General features: G+C 32.9%; 1 non-coding gene and 1 pseudogene across 1 annotated transcript; one reads left to right on the forward strand and one right to left on the reverse strand.

Annotated features, from left to right (window-relative positions):
* Window positions 1-471: 471 nt before the first annotated feature.
* Window positions 472-2,356, reverse strand: LOC143544740 (epi-neemfruitin B 7-O-acetyltransferse L7AT pseudogene; annotated as a pseudogene).
* Window positions 2,357-11,356: 9,000 nt separating this feature from the next.
* On the forward strand, window positions 11,357-11,430 carry TRNAM-CAU (transfer RNA methionine (anticodon CAU)). Its single transcript has one exon. It is a non-coding gene; the product is annotated as a tRNA-Met (tRNA).
* Window positions 11,431-11,863: the final 433 nt, after the last annotated feature.

Here is an 11,863-nt window from a genome sequence, read left to right on the forward strand (position 1 = left end):
GACTATTAGATTTCTTGTTAGCTAAGTTAGAGTTCACATTAGTACATTACAAATAGAAGGACCAAGTTAGTGATTATCAAGAGAGATACAAGTTAATTACGTGTATGAGGGTTTTTAAGTGATATTATCTCTATAATATACTAAGTTTTATTCAATAATAATCATTTGTGTTTTATGTTTGAAAAACTTTGAAAACACGGATATTATGTAAGAGCTCATATGACTTTATAATTACTCCCTCCGTCCCTTTGAAAGTGTCTATATTTTCATTTTAGTTTGTCCCATTACAAATGTTCATTTTCAGACTTTATTAATTAATTTACAAATTTACCCTTAAAATGCAATCATTCAAAGTTTCTTAAATTTTGTCTTTTTATATATATTAAAGGTATTATAGTCATTTGTTAAGAAAAAAATACAATCATTTAAATTTTCTTAAATTTTGTGTTTTTCAAACCATGTTGTGAGTGTTGGTGTTTTTGGGTTTTGGAGACAAACAAGCAAGTTATAGAAAGAGAATAAGAATGCACTAATTTGATAGAAGAAACAGTAGAACATATAGGTTAATTAACAATACAAAAGAAAACTTGGAGAACAAAGCCATGACAATAAACCAACTAAAAAATCCAAACTGTCACACTCCTTGTAGACTACGAAACACTTATTAACCCGCTTTATTGACCCATCCAATCTGTATCTTTCATTTGAATATATCGCTTCAATAGATTGAATTATACCTTGATTTCCAACCGTTAGATCTACATAGCATGCGATATGTGTTGTACTATATCATCGACATCATCATCATTTGGTAGTACACTTGGGTTGATAGAGGCATATGCTAGTAACTCCTTGTCGCATTGCAGAATCTTCATTTCTTCTTCATTCAAATTCACCCACGCTTCTACTCCTCCGTGACATTTTGTATCCACTAGAGTCACGAAATTTATGAACACTGACGAGTCATCGCCTATGATACCAGTCACCCAATTCGGCTTTCCCCAACCAAAATCAATATCATAGAAACCCATGTTACACCAACTTGTAAATAAATAGTTGTTTATCGTGTCCATTGCTCCATGTTCTTGAAGCCACTTCTGCATTGCAATATACCCTTCGTCACCTTGCGCTTTGTCCACAAACTCAACGTCGACTTTTGCAAAGCTTTCACGCACCTTTTTTACCAAACCATGCAATGTGGTCTCATTGCTATCTCCACACACCGCATTTGAGATCCAAACAATGTTACCCAAGAAGTCTTTTGACATTTTCGTTGCAAGTTTTCTACGAAGATTCACAAGATGGGTTAAACGAGAAGTGTTCTGGAAACCACATACTTCTTTAGATGCTGCAAGTGCACACTTCCATATCAAAGCAGATACCACCTCAACTCTTGATGGTTGTTGAACTCCATTTCTTGTGGCCTCAGCTTTTAGTTCGGCTATGGCCTTCGAACTAAAAACAAATCTTTTCGTGCTACACTTGCCATGCTTTATCATTGTTTCAGCAAACATCATTGCTGCATCTCTAAGCCACGAGCTTTTAGCGGGAAAAATTGATGATGCAGTCAAGTTCGGATAAATTACTTCGGTTCCACAAGCCATGTTAGCCCATGCTTTTAGAAAAGTGTAAAGGCCATCCCCATCAAGTGCATTGTGTGAAATGTTGAGCCCAATAACGATTCCACCACATTCGAAAATGTTCACTTGAACATTTGTTACATGAGCACCTCGAGGTCCGTTGAAACTGGGATAGATTGGCAAGAACTTATTGATCAATTGGTAGTCTGGCTGGCGTAGAAAGTCGTCACAACGACCATGAACCAAAGCTAAGATGAAATTAGCACCAACATCGTTACAATCAATCGAGAGTTGATCTTTTGTGGTTCCCGCAAGCGGGTAAAACTGGGTCAGGGTTTTACTTAATGATTTCTTTAGAAGCAACGATCTTTCCAGGGCTTGGAATATATTTTCGCCATTGCGATTAGGGTAGTGCAAGCTGATGGGTATGTAAGGTTGGGCAACAAGTTGATCTAGGATACAAAGATTGAATGTTTTCAAGTGGGGTGGTGTTGGAGAAGATGGTTTGATGTTCTCTTTGGAAATGAGTTCAACTTCCATATTGTAAAATGGTTATTGCTGGCTGTATAATTAAGTAAATAAGATTAGAAAAGATGGTGAATTGGTGATAGTGCATCCCTGCCAAGTCCCTTTTATAGCTGCAATATGTATATATATGTATGTATACATGCGTATATGTGTATGTTTCATTATATCAGAACCGAGTTGGATAATTATATGTTCACATGGTGTATCTTTAATATACGATTGGACTAACTTCCACGTTCCTTACCGGTACATAAAATGATATTAAAATAAAAATTTTAAGACGATATATGATATCATTGTTCGTTGCACTTTGATTCTCGAACTTTGTTTTCTAGAAGTGAATCTGTTTTAAATTAACTTATCCGCAGTTTTAGTTAATAGATTAATTAAGAAAGCTTCACGTTTCACGTGGACAGATATATATAATTGTTCTCCACATTCTATAACGTTTGTTTACCGAATAGTGGGCGGTAAAGTAGTAAAATTGTTTAAGATGATGATCTTTTAGTACACAACATGTGGGCACGTACACACCACCATGGGAATAGGTCCAAGACCCCTATGACTATTTTGGGAAAAAGTTATCTAGTCACTCAAGGAGGTGGCACCCAGGCAGAAAAAAGGATAGACAGTAACGGATTTAGAAATTTTTCTCTAACAGATGTCATAAAATTTTTGGGACGGTACTCAGCTATATATAAAAAAATTTCGGTCCAGTTTGGTCATTCGGGTCAGGTCAAATCAGTATATAACTTTTTATTAGTGTTGTTTGACCATTCTGGTTGGATCGAATTGGGTCGGGTCAGGTCATATAAAATAATAACCAAACAAAATATCAAATAACCAACATATTTAAAGTTGTTCTCTACGAGTTTTCATTTTTTGAAATCTAGCCATACATCAGCTACTTTAACATTGATAATAAGTACTGTTTTTAGGTACGGGTACGATGCTGATCTCATCCTATTGCCTCGTTAAAACGGTCCCTAAACTCTTGGATTTGCAAATATATAATCATATTGAAGCAATCACACTCATAATAGTGGCGATTTTTGTGTTTGTTTTTTTTTCTTCCTAGCATTAGAGCATTCGCATTCAGTTCTCTACCGTATATCTATATATATCATATAATTACACTAAAAATCACTACAGTTTCTCTCTCACAGATAATACTCCCTATGTCCCTTTGAAAGTGTCCACATTTCTTTTTTAGTTTGTCACATTACAAATGTCCACTTTCAAAATTTATTAACTAATTTCCAAGTTTACCCTTGCACAAATCAATCATTCAAACTTTCTTAAATTTTGTCTTTTTATATATATCAAGGGCATTATAGTCAATTGTTAATCAAAAAGTATAATCATTCAAACTTTCTTAAACTTTGTGTTTTTCAAACTATGACACTTGTAGAGGGACGGAGGGAGTACATTTTTATACTTTTATCATTATCATTTATTTCTCCTTCACTCACAACCACTTTCAAAAAATATTTAAAAATTATACGGTGTGAACAGTGAAACCCTAGATTTAACTTTCTCGTATAACATTTTCTCTCTTATCATATAAGTTTAATAACCATACCATATAATTTACAAATTCCGCTCACATATTTATAGGGAATAAGTTGAGAATGCTCTTAGTGGGTTAATGTAGTCATCATCCATCTTTACCTCTATTGTTCTATGTTTTTCACAGCAAGAGTTAACATTCTCAACGAACTTGTTATGCCCCACTAAGCTAAAGTCTTCAAGTTGATGTTTAGTAGAAGATACCAATGAACTTGTGTTCACCAAATCTTGCTCTTTCCTTTGAAGACATTGGGACAATAATTTTGTGACGTCTAGAATATGCCCGGAATGGGTGAACAATGAAGGTTGAATGGTCCGACTAAAAATTGGATAGGCTTTACATTGGGTTTTTGGCTTAAAAGTTTAGTTGAGTATTGAGTTATTGGACTTGTTGGGTTATTAAACTCAAAATTAATTGGAACAACTATTTATATAACATTTATAAAATTATATTAATAAAATTTTCCTTTTTTTATTAAGGCCGGTCTAAAAATTTTTTAGGGATCGTCTTGAAATTACATCGGGATCAGTTTCAAAATTTCACAATGGTATATCGAGAATTTTTCGGTAACACTAAAACTTTTTTGTTCACATAGGAAGACAAACTCCCTCTCGCTTCTATGTAGGTTCGCTAACAAGTAGAGATGTGGAGGGAGGTCCGACTGGTGGGGAATTGCGGCTGCAAACGGTCATTTGGTTGGGAAGGGTGGGTCTCCTTCTCTCATGTACACATATTATATATACCACCATGGAATATGCTTGTGTTTTAAATTCGGGTTAATTGGATGGAGTCGGCAAAAAAAATTTTATTAATTAGAAAATTAAGATACATAACAAACAAGGTACATTCCAAGGTGGAGGAAAAGGATCAAAGTTGATGAATACTTAAAACCAAGGGACAAATTGACAAAAGTAAAATGTTCTAGATGATCTTTTAGCACAACATGTGACTGATGCATACATCAGGGCCCGGCCATAAAGGAGGCGAGCCGTATCCTCAGCCGAGACTTTTGATGGTTAAATTTTTTTATCTCTATACCGTATATAAGACATAAGATATTAATAAATTACGACAACTAGTTTTACAAATTAATCAACATATTATGTAACCTACAATATATCTAGGATAAGGGATAAGGGAAAATTTGTTCAATAAAAAAAGTCAAAAACGGTTAACTTTAATTAATAAATGATAGTTACAACATTGTCCACTTAACTATACTCAAGTTTTATAAATTCTAAATATATTTACAGGTTTCTTTCCTCATCTTTAATCCTCTATTTGACAAAATTATTTAAGTTATTTAACTTTTTTCATATTTTGAAATAATTATGTTTTAAAAAAAAATTGAACATACCATAGCGACGTTCTTATTTTTTTCTACGCTTCGATGAAACTTTTCAACGTCGATATTTAGACTATAAGGTACAAGTTAGTGGAGCATTAATGTACAAGTCAATAAAGCATTATTTAAAACTTAATATGTTTTCATTCTTTAATGGTAACTACAATAATAATATTTAAAATTTTATATCACTTTTGTTATTTCTATAAATAGTGATATATATTTGCACTTTAATGTTTATCCATAGACTTGATAAGTTTATCTTTTTTCCCCTTTTTGTATGGTTAAAAATATTATGTTAAACAAAAACTGAACATACCGTTGCGACATGATTTTTTTTTTGTCGACGTTTTGATGTAAATGGTATTTAATATCGAGATGCAAATTATAAGGTACATGTTTCTTCATATATATTTTACAAGAATATATGATTAAAAAAGCTCAAATTATATAAATATTAAATAATCAAGATGAAATCGAATTTAAGATTTCAACTCTATTTTCGAGCTGAGTTGGCTCAATACGAAGTTCGAGTCAAGCTCGAGCTAGCCTTGGCTCAGCTAGGCTTGGCTCGCTAACAACCATTAAGTGTTGTTCCTTGATGCATCGCGCGAGCACTTGACTAGTACTATATCTAATAAATGAAATAAGAGTATATTAAGACACTTGATTTTAAGAGTTTTACAAGTGCTAATGCATAAAGTACATGTGTAAAAAGGAGTACTTGTCTTTAAAACATAAATAGTAAACAGCACGCGCGTTGCAGCGGAAGAGTTGTTACATGTTAACCGGTGCGTAGTGATGGTATGTTGATAAAACAAAAGGTTGCTGAAGTTTAACTATATGAGCGTTACGACAACTCTGATGCTAATAAAATTTACATCGAAACATGGATATTTTTTTTGACCGGCAAAATGTTACACTACATAGAAATTGAACTCTTGGCTTCCTATCTAATACCTTAAGCAACCTACCACCCCACCAAAGTGGGAAACGTAGATAGAAATAAGGATGCATTGAAACAAAATTAAGTTTTTGTGAAGAAAACATATATACTTTGACATGTGTGTTTTGGTTGTGCATTGTTTGAGCTTGGTATTGAATAAAATTTATATCAAAGTGTTCATATAAATATTGTCGTTTGTATTCGAAATTTGGAATATGACTCAGATCGGTTTCGAATAAAACTTTTATTGAAAGTTGTTTGTATACGAAATTTAAAGTAAGATTGTGTTGTCAAAAAAAAGTTAAAAGCATATTATATATATATGACGAGGTCGATTTTGAACGAAACTTATACTGAAACATAAATATTAATAAATGTGTCGCAATAATGTATTCAGAAATTGAAAAGATATATATTTTCAAAAATAGAATTTGTGAAATATGAGCTATAGAAATAAAAAACATGAAAATGATTATTGAATTTATGTTGTAAATGAATAGAATAAAGCCATGTGTCTTACTAAAAATTAACTACAAAACACAAAATAATTTTAAACCCTAAATTAAGAATAATTAAATTTTAACTACTTAACATACATGTAAAAATGTAGTTGGTTACGTTCATAAATAGTGAAGTTTGTGAGTTACTAACATTTGGATTTTAATATATATATATATATATAAGGAGAGGATCATGAGAGAACTTCATTTTATGGAGAGAACTAGAGAACTATTAATGAAGTATTTTTAACTTAATTAAAAAAAATATTTTTGATTTTTTTTCTTTCATCCTTCTTATATGTTATTATTCTTCACCACAAAAAAATATAAAAATGAAAAAAAAAATAAAAAAAAATTAACGAGTAATGCATATATGCAATACACCGACTTTTTTTATAATGCATATGTGCAATAGTGTGCATTTTGATATTTGAAATAGTGTTGAATAACATATATATAGTTGTTTGTATTGTTTATTTGCAATAGTGTTATATTATATACAAAAATTAAAAAAAATCGATATAGTGCATATGTGCATTATTGTTGTATTACATATATGCGATAATGTGTTTTGCATACAATTATTAGTGTCGTATTTGCATATATTCAATAGTGTGTATTGAATAATGCAATTGTGTTGTATTATATGCAATAAAACACTATTGTATATATGCAATAGGGATTAGTGCAAATATGCACTACAGTACTACACCGACAAGTTTTTTTTTCTAGTATTAATATCGTCTTATTAGAATGAGGAAAGAAAAAAAAATCACAAAATATTTTTTTTATAAAATAGTTAAAAATAATTCTTTACTAATTCTCTAGTTCTCTCTTTAAGAGGAGTTCTCTCTAGATCCCACCCCTATATATATAAACGAAAATATAAAAATCCTATGTGTCGTGATATGGTCGCTCACTCCTTTTTTTTGGAGTCACCAGATTTGCTTGATTTTTAAATTGAGACTTCTCATGCATTTGAACCGAATTCACGGGTATGGGTCTTATCAAACCCAAATGTTTCTTAAACGAGTTATAATATCTCATTAAATTAAAAACTAATCTCACCAAATATTTGATACAAAAATCCTATAAAGTAGGAATATAGTAAAAATTAATATCTAATATATTTAAAAAATATATATATATTATTTATAATTAAAAAACAAGTTTATAGTAAAAAAAATAAACGAGTCTTGGATCTCATCAAACTCATATAGCTTTTAAACCGGGTTATAACATCTCATTTATTTGAAAAACAATTTAATATCAAACCATAAGTATATTATAAATATCATACAATAAAAAAATACAAATTCAAAAAATAGATAAATATTAAAAACAAATAATATAAAACAACCCCCGTAATACGGGGGATAAAACTAGTATATATATAATTCAATCAACTTAAAATTTTGTCTCTTTATCTTTAATCAAATTATGTTTTTAACTTCAAGTTTAAACGAACTTGTAACATCGTGAAAATTTCGGGTTCAAAATGTCAAGTTTCCAAAGTCAAAGGACCTAAAATGTCAAATTCCAAAACTTAGGGTTTAAAATGAAAAATCTGATTTTCCTGACCCATAGCGATATACTATGGATCAGAAGAGAGACCCATCGCGTATCGCGATGGGTTGTCTGAAAACGAGGCACGTGGCCTGCCACGTGCCACACGTGGCACATCGTCCGCCACATGGCCATACGTGGCACGTCGTCCGCCACCTGTCGACACGTGGCACAACTTCTGCCACGTGGCAGACCTACTGGGTGACGACGCAAGGCTATGTCGCGATACGCGACGGGCCAGCTTAAGGCCATCGCGTGTCGCGATGCCCTGCCAGATTTTGCCTATAAATAGCAAGGTCGGGATCTCACTTGATGCACACCAAAATCTGATCTCCTTTCTCTCTCTAACATCTCACTAGAATATCACAACCATTCCATCGATCAACCTCGAAAACCGTGCCCCGATTTCTTGATTTCCGTGCTCGTTTCCTCGCTGTTCGTACCACTTTCCACCGACGTATCAACCAAGAAGGAGTTTGCCATTTCCGACATCATGATGATTAAGCATGCCGACGAGTGTTGAAGTATTGGTATTCATAGATTTGTTTGCCAAGGAAAGGTGACGAGAAAGAAGTTTGAGCAAGAAGATAAAGAAGGTGAAACGTTGTTGAGGTGCTGCTCCAGTATTTAGGGTTTATATGCCGAGAAAAGGTAGGCATAATGCTCGAATGAAATAATAATAAAATATTATAAAGGCTTAAACCTTAATTCGAGGTTATACTCGATACCTCGATAAAATAAAAGAAAATATAACAAAGAAAAGAAAAGGATAGAGTTATGAATATATATAAATATATATATATATATCAATGTGTGATTATATTATATGTGATTCTTTGTTATGAAAATATTATTTAAGTAATAATAATTATTCTTAAATAATAAAGAAAAGAAAAGAAAAGAATACGTTTCTTAGAGAAGAAGAAACGTAGGGTTTTTATGAAAATAAACTAAAATATTACTTTTTAACTAAAGGTTTTAAAGTAAAAGAAATTTTGAACTAAATGTTCATCGAGGTAAAGTTTATAAAATAAGACTAAAGGTCTTAAGCCGGATTGTATATCCGACTAATAAATGGATATACTCGTACTATAGGTGCGAGATAGCAATGAAAAGGGCCCTCGGACGGTGTTTGAAGCCGGTCCAAATTGAAAAAGGTGAATACGCAACTTTACAAATTTGTTTTCAAAAGAGTCAAACGTGTTATATGAAAAACTTTACATGAGACTAAGTGTCTCTAAAATATTTATAAATAAGGGTATAAACACTGGCCTTAGGCTATCGTGTACATTTGTCTGGATCCTTACATATGTGATGGGCACATCACACCTGGTCACAATTACGCTCGCCTGCGGGGAGTATGACCTTGTGTATACGTATAGGCACTCAACTAGTCGAACGCTGCGGTGTTTGCTGGGGGATCCGAGTATAGAGACTTGAGTTTATGAATTGTGTTGTTTTAACTTGATTGTTCCTAAGCCACGATGGGCCGAGACCTACGTAGTCTCGAGGGATGATTAAGTAAAGAAAATATTTTTTGCGTCAGCATATTCACCAGCATTCGTTGCTGACATATTTTCTTACATTTTGCAAGTGATCAAGGTTAGCGCTTGGAATGATGAAGTGCTCAAGATATCTGATGGCTCGGATCTTTTTGTTTACCGTATTATAAAATGAATGGTGGTTTTGTAAACATAAAACAAGTAATCTTTTAACATTAAACGAGAAACTTTTAAATCCCGTCTTTTGTATGTAAATATTATATCATAAATCCACATGTTTATAAAGACTTCCACTTTCAAACGTGACTTTGATTTATTTACAAATGTGGTACCAACATATGAGTCACACGCCTAGGCTGTAGTTAGGGTGTAACAGAACTTCTCACCCACAATTTTTTAACGGTTATAACTTTTTAATACGTTAATATTTTTGTAATAAAATTACACTATAAAACGAAAATTTTATTCTCTTTAATTTGAGTATGATAATATTATAATTTTTTCAATTATAAATAATAAAACTTTATGTAAGGGTGTTCAACGCTGATTTTAATGGTTTTTAAGTTAAACTTGTGAGCACAACCGTTAGTACTGAATTTTGCCGTCCAAAACCAAAGCTAAATCATTGAACACTGAAACTCAACTATTACTAACGGACTGGTTCCGATTTAATTTCACAATTTAAGTTGTGATAATAAATCTTATTTAAAATGATTATGAATTTAACTGTACCGTCAATTCTAACAAAGAATTAACAAAATATGATACGTGAGAGATCATAACAAGAAGATAATTTTAGCCACACAAATGGTAAACATTAATGGAAGACATAAGAGGCGAAATAATAACAAGAAAAAAGATTACAAAAAACTTATACTAGAATTTGGTTAATTTAAAGTTGTAATAGTCAAGTTTACTTGCAATTATATTTTTACAATATCTAATATATATAACAAAACATATCTAATACTAAATAATAAAAAAGATTAAAATGCATTCAACATTTACAGTATGATCTAGTTTCATTTTGCTTGTTTTTTGCTAAAAACTACAGACCAAACCGTTTGTTACGGTTTGAAAATTTTGCAACCGATCAACAAACCGAAAGTAAAAACCCAAACGTGAAACCAAACCGATGAGCAGTTTAAGTAGTTTCAAGTTTTTAAACTGAGTCATGAACACTCATAATTGTATCGTAATTAACAGGGTTTTCGTTCAAACCCTTGCCGCATTGCGCGAGCATTTGTCTAGTGTATTTAAAAATATAAAACCTTATAAAAATTATCGGATTATATTAAAAGCTTAAATCCTTATATTAATTATTGGGCTAAATAATATTTTTATTCATAATCTAAGTTCTCAACTATAACTTATTGAGTTACTGGGTTCAAATTAAAATAAAAAGAATATAAATGAAAATGAAAAAAGAGAAGCGGCGAGCAAGTAAGAGTCACGCCTGAACAAATAGGAGGCGTGGGCCACACGTCGCACATAATCCGCCGGGTCGCACGACAGAAGAACACCCAATATAAAGATGCACACTCCTCCATGTGAAATATTCATCTTCATTGGAGCTTTTTTGTAGTAGTCGTGACCAACAACCATCAGCTGTCGGCTCGTTGGTAAGGTGAGAGCTTCAAGCCCGAAATCTGGTGGCGCACTCCCCACACAAGCACCGCCCGACGAAGGGGGGACTGATCGATGATCATAGACGGCCTCTTTACCATTCTGTATAAATAGGCTATTCTATTTGTACAGATATGGTAGAGGGGCGCATTCACTCCTTGCTTGTATATTTGTTTTCAGTTCTTCTCTTCGGCGCGGGGTAGAGCAGTTTGGTAGCTCGCAAGGCTCATAACCTTGAGGTCACGGGTTCAAATCCTGTCTCCGCAATACTTTTTGTCAAAAAAAATGGTATTTTTACTCTGGTAACTTTAACACTTTTTCTTTTGGGGTAGAAGGCAAATAGGGGAAGGATAGAATCAATACACTATGACGACTAACTATACCAAATCTTTTATCATTTTCATTTCTAATTTTAGATATGAATATGAAATAAATGACTTCATTTTGGGTAAACGGGAAACCCGACTCTACGAACCCGAGGAAAGGCTGCACAGCAGTAGTAGGGGCGTTAAGACCGGAGCTTTTTGTAGTGCTAGCAGGAATGCAAGTGAATGAATCCCATCCCCTAGCGAGTAAAGTGCTTACACCCCTTTAGAGAGAGGGGCGCGCTAGCGCTTGACTAATAGAAGCTCTTGCTTGCTGCCTACTTCGCGAGCCTTCACTGCCCCGTTCTGTAACTTACCTTCTTTCGTCCGTCCAC

This window comes from Bidens hawaiensis, unplaced genomic scaffold, assembly GCF_021521415.1.
Source record: "Bidens hawaiensis isolate Kalapana, Puna unplaced genomic scaffold, B.hawaiensis_p1.1 tig00013743_1, whole genome shotgun sequence".
NCBI lineage: Eukaryota > Viridiplantae > Streptophyta > Magnoliopsida > Asterales > Asteraceae > Bidens > Bidens hawaiensis.